Genomic DNA, 6,038 nt, shown 5'->3' with positions numbered 1-6,038 from the left:
ATCGAACACGGCAAGCTATTCATATATGTACGTAGTATTAATGAACATTGTAAGACATGATACGGGTGTGTTCAAACATGGAAGTACTACTAAAACATATATTTTGTTATATTCGAAATATAATTGAAGTACTCGGCAGAGTTATAAATATTTGAAAATTAAACCGGAATAGCACAAACAAATCATATTGTTAGTTTTTCACAGTGACAAAGAAGCTTTTCGTATCGCAATGGAAGAACACTTGAAACATAAGACTAAGTATAAACCAATTTAAAACGAAAGTGACAGTAGACTGTTGCTTTATTACTATGACGTTCAAAACGTCACAAAGAACAATAGTAACTTTGTTTACTGTCTGAAGAGTCGAATGAACGGCCGGAAGCAATAACATTAAAACTAACAATGTGATTGAGTGTGTTGTTCCGTTTATATATGTCTCCTTTTTATCTGGCTAAACATTCTGAGCGTTAGAAAGAAAGTTTTATACGTTGTGCTATCGAATGTTTACCTTTTTATGAAACATCTATTGAACATTCAATTTCATAATAGAGCAGAAACAGATAACAATTGGATATAACGATCCACAGTTACCAACGGTTATGTAATAAAATGCGCTTCAATTATTGAAAACCGATGGCGGCAGCGCAGATAAATACTAGATCGTGTTATCACATTCTTGACAAACTGAGTCGGTATCGTTTCTTTCTTAAGAAATAAATAGGAATGTGTTGATTTTTCGTTTGAGTTCCTGTCAATGTAATACATTATAAACACATCACATGCTGCGCTAGTCTCTACCAACATTGTCCAAATTATCAAATCACGCAGCCCGTAATCTGACCACGATATTTAGGCCGTACCTGTTGTTAGTGAAGCGATACGTAACCACAATAGGTGTCCAGTTTACAATGCATGCATCTCTTGCTATCATGGGTATTACACGCCAAACAAAACATAATTTCATTAGGGCTTTGTGATAGTTTTTTTCTTATTCTTAAATAAACAGAAATTATGACGGAACGATAATTTAAAAAAAATAGTATTCCTTGTGGTATACCTTATATTCTTTATATGATTCATTTTTTTCAACTGAGCCATAAAAAGGGGCGATAACTCATATAATGTAAATTGCAAAAGAAATGGTAGTCAATTTAATTTTTTTTTTTTTTGTAGCAAGAAAAAAGTTCTTTGATGCAATTTTTCATATTTTCTAAAAGCACATTATAAGAACTATATTCACATGTTTTATGTAAAAATTCGATCTTTTGGTTTTCTTTCTGTCACACACTATGGACTTACCCATGTACAGTCTATATAAAATCTGACAATTTTGAAATACCTGTAGCTTGAAAAAAAAATTTTTGACCCATACTTTTATTATATTTTTGAAAAAGCTTGATATCAACTACATTTTGGAATTACTTTAAAATTCTATTTGTTTCAAATTTTTTTATCCCCCCCCCCCCCCCCCTTGCCCATTGACTACACAATTGTCATAACTATATGAATCCCGTTAGAGGCGATTTAAATGTAACAGTGCCAATTTTGATTGAAAATCAGCCAAATACTTTGACATGTGAGGCTTCTAACGGAAATCCTTTGCCAGACATTTGGTGGACTTGCAGTGGAATACCAATTGATAATGTTACATCGGCAGTCACACATAATTCCTCCACTTCGATCTTGCACTTAACACCAACCTCAGATTTCCACAATAAAACATGTTCGTGTATCGGAAGGCAAAATAACTCAATGTTTGCAGAAATAAGTAAATCCACAATGTTACGTGTTTTATGTAAGTAACTTTTGCTTATTTATACATTTTATGTAGGATATATGTCATGGGCCGACATTTTAAAGGTATACTGTTTTTGAAGTCGGACACATTATTTGGTGCACCTAGTGTATTTTTCTGTGTAAGATGTTTTTTGACTCGTTCGTAATTTCTTCAAAACTGTCTGCAAAGGCCTATACAAATTTGATGTTTCATGAGAAGTTTTCTCAACTTCATGTTGAAAACAGTCACGTTATCTTTATGATTAATCCTTTAAGGACAGTTTCTTTTGCCGTTCAGTCGGACACCACAAATAACAATCCTAACACACAAACTTTACAGAATAACACATATTTGAAACAGAACACTTTAAAGTAAGAACACGCTGAAAGCAAATAATCGAAGCAAAGCTAAAACTTATGATTTTTTAAGCATGTGCAGTGTAGATATTACATATTTGCCCTTTAATAATCATGACATTCATGAACATAAAAAGTTCATTGAAGATATGGAACTCAATCTTTTTTCCAACACAGGGGCGAATTACCTGTGACTAATCGTATGACTTACAATCATCTTTTAAACTATTAAACTAAATTCCCTATATGCAAAGAATATCCCAAAATAAGGTTCCATTTTTTGTAGCATGTAGGTGCAATATTTTCCGTCTTAGATAAATAGGGAAGCTTTAGTCAGCTTTAGTAATTTACTATTGAAATTGTCTTGTATGAATGAAATACGGTCAATAATTAAGGTAATTATGTTTATCTTCAAAATTGAGAATGGAAATGGGGAATATGTCAAAGAGACAACAACCCGACCAAAGAGCAGACAACAGCCGAAGGCCACCAATGGGTCTTCAACGCAGCGAGAACCATATTCTTTTGTATAAAAGAAGATTATAATTTGTTGTTTTGGGTTTTAATCGTGTAAGACATGTAAGAGATGATTTATCCTAAATTCTTCTGGGTCTTTTGACATGTGACCTGTCGATAATATTGTTTTCATGCATTTGGCTTTAATTCTTCATTCAAGAGTTTTTACATAAGCAAACAAGTTGTAATGTGACCTTACACCCATCAACGACATCAGGTTACTTAAGTGCCTTTATTTGTTGCTGCTTTCGTCAGCTAATGCAACCGTTGTCGAGACCAGCATCTGTATGTATTTTGTTTAATTGCCGAAATGTAATTTTGTATATTGCTGATTCTGTAACGGATAAGAATAAACGTCAGTCCGTATTTCGCTTTGACATCATACTTGAGTTGGTGCTTATATACTAGTCAACAAAAATAACGATACACATGTTTGCACTCCAATTTATCGTGACATATGATGCATAGGGAAAACTGTTATAAAGTATCCAATGAAAAACACTGATTTGCAAAGCAAATGCATATGCATATGATTAAAAGAATCTGACCAAATTGGAAAATGAGAAAATACCGTGTTATTGAACACAGGGGTCAAATTTATTTTGCGGAAAATGATGACAAAAGTCGGCACTTATTTTCACAGATGAGAATTAAGAATTCAAATATCTGCAAACGCATTCAATTTTTAAGCAGACATTGTTTAAGTTTAAAGTTTTAAGTTCTAATGTCGATTTTTGGGTGAAAATACGATTTTTTAAATAACAAAAATTGCAAAAACAAAATTCGCTTATTTGCCTTAAATCAATAGTTTTGATAAGAAAATAACAATCTGTAAATATTAGACCAATTGGAAAATTATTTTCTTTGGTACAGTGAATCCAATTTCATTATATATGGAAAATGCTTTGCCTTGTATCGTTTCTTTTGTTGACTAGTATATAATTGTTTTTCCACATTTGCTTTGGTGTGCATCTTAAGATGTTCCTATTTGGTTCTTGTTGCCAGTATTTGCTTATCCTACAAAACTCAAGCATTGCATCATTTGTGTTTTCTTATTCGGACTGATATTCTACGTAGTGTCCCTTACCAATTAGTTGAGATGGATATGGCTTTACACATGACGTTTCATTTGTATTTCATCACTCAAAGGTAAAACTGCTTTTAATCGGGCCTATTGTCAATGACTTATTGATGACATACAGTTGAATGAAGATCAGTTTCAGATCCAATTTTGTTGTTTTTTCTGTTGACAACATTTCATCTGATTGAAATTTTGATCCGAAAAAATTTCCCCAAAAATTCGTTTGCTTGATTTGTTTTGCGGCGAATGATTTCCATTCGTTTAATAATGAGACGAAGTTTATCGTATTTCTAACTTTTGAATATTTATTGAAGCATTTCGATTCATTCCATTTTTGATAGAATTACATTCCGTAAAAATTGAAATTATTTTTTCATTTTTCCATTTGATCTCCAGATGTGAGATACAAAGCAAGTGTTTGTTTCTGCTAGCTTACACATATATTTAGGGGAAAGTTGTTATATCACCTTTCCTTTTACTGCATGATTTTAAAGTAATACATGTAGCTATGATGCAATCAGTTTTCTCATCTTGTTTATCCTTATTTATTGCATATTCGGTAAATGAAGTGATATTGTCTTCCACTAATCTTTCTGTTGGGGTTCGCTCTTATCTTATTTGTAGTGTTACTGGTGGAAATCCAGAGCCTGTTGCAAAATGGCAGAGTGATGGCAAACTGCAAAATACTTATCTAATTAGATCCTCAGATGCCATCGTAGCAATGTTGCCAATTATCCCAACTAGAGCTCATAATGGCAGGCGATATACATGTGTTGTTAACCAGCCTGACACAAGTTTCAAAAACATTTCAAAATCATTGGTTCTTCGTGTAACACGTAAGTGATAGTAAAACTTTATTTCTTACCTGGTTTATTACCAAATCATATATTTACCATAGCTATCTAGACGGGTGAAACATTTGGATGAATATGCCCTCGTTATCGTCGTCATCATCAGGTTGTTAAAACCATGATATATTAAAATGTTTTTTTATTATTATAATCTATCTTAATCATTTCAATCTTTAATACGTTGTCCGATTAAAAAAACGTTCATGACTATTTTCCTTTTAAATTTAGTTTTCTTTATTCATAGTTTTCTAATTTTCAAAACTTCCGAAGCCAAATAAATATGTCATACTTTTGAGCATCCGTCATTAATTTCCGGGAAAATTAAAACAAACACACAAAAAAAAATACCAAAGCGCTACAGAAAAAAAATGGAAACAACACTTTATATCATGCTTGGTTTACCTTTACCAGGAACGCTCATTCCCGAATATTTGTAAGCCAAAGATGTAGAAGACCTTAAAATATATTCAACGTGTTTTTCAAGCAATAGCATTTGCCTTCAATATAGTTTAGAAGTTACTAACTTTATAGGTTATGCAATATCAAAAGTAGATAAAACAATCCAATTTATTTTTAGTTATTTTTTTGGTGTCATTTGAATCATAAAAATTTTTATTTTTCCAGATGATTCAGACAGTAATGCAAGGGGAATGAGTATCATACCATGCAAGTGAATTCTGCTCAACATTTAAGTCTTCTAAAGTTTCATATGTTGAAAGATAGAAGAAATTAAACTCATCATAAATAGAACAAATATGGATGATTTGATTTAATATTATATAGTCGGACATAGCATACTGTAAATTTTAGATTTGATAAAAAACAGTTTGATCAAAGCAGCACCAAATCATTTTATTTTTTTTTTTATAAAGAAAAACAGTTAACGATATGTCTCATAACCTTTTGGCTAATATGCCCGTATTTACACTTCATATTTTACTCGCGTAAAGACAAACCTGTGAACCTGGAAAAGTTTAAATAAAGGCAACAGTAGTATACCGGTGTTCAATAGTCATAAATTGATAAAGCAAAAACAAATACGGGTAACAAACAAAAACCGAGGGAAACACATCAACGGTGGGTTGAACCTGGTTTTATGGCTAGCCAAACCTCCCGCTTATAAGGCAATGTTAAAAATACCGCAAAAATGACAACAATTAAAGGCATGGCAGGAACTAGATAATTAAATTTTAAATGCATTTTATGATTCAGATAAATTATTATCTCTTCTGGATTTTGAGATTCCTTTTATTTTCGTTCCCAGAGATGTTTGAGATATTCGCCTATGTAAATTATTGTAGTGAGCTGTATTGATTAACTGGACAATAGATATCTGCACAACAATAGGTGATTTAAACTGTGTAAATGAGTAAACCATATGAAATTAAACTTAGATATTTGTTTATTTTATTACATTCTGTTGACTTTAAAAAGGGAATCTCAAATTCCACGTGAGT

The 6,038-nt window shown here is 31.9% G+C and overlaps 1 long non-coding RNA gene across 1 annotated transcript; it reads left to right on the top strand.

The window, feature by feature from the left end:
• The first annotated feature begins 1,513 nt into the window (after positions 1-1,513).
• Positions 1,514-5,577, top strand: LOC127715989 (uncharacterized). Its single transcript, XR_007988690.1, has 2 exons — positions 1,514-4,566; positions 5,206-5,577. It is a non-coding gene; the product is annotated as an uncharacterized LOC127715989 (long non-coding RNA).
• Positions 5,578-6,038: the final 461 nt, after the last annotated feature.

This window comes from Mytilus californianus, unplaced genomic scaffold, assembly GCF_021869535.1.
Source record: "Mytilus californianus isolate M0D057914Y unplaced genomic scaffold, xbMytCali1.0.p SCAF_9, whole genome shotgun sequence".
Classification (NCBI taxonomy): Eukaryota; Metazoa; Mollusca; class Bivalvia; order Mytilida; family Mytilidae; genus Mytilus; species Mytilus californianus.
This window is presented reverse-complemented; position numbering and strand designations above follow the sequence as displayed.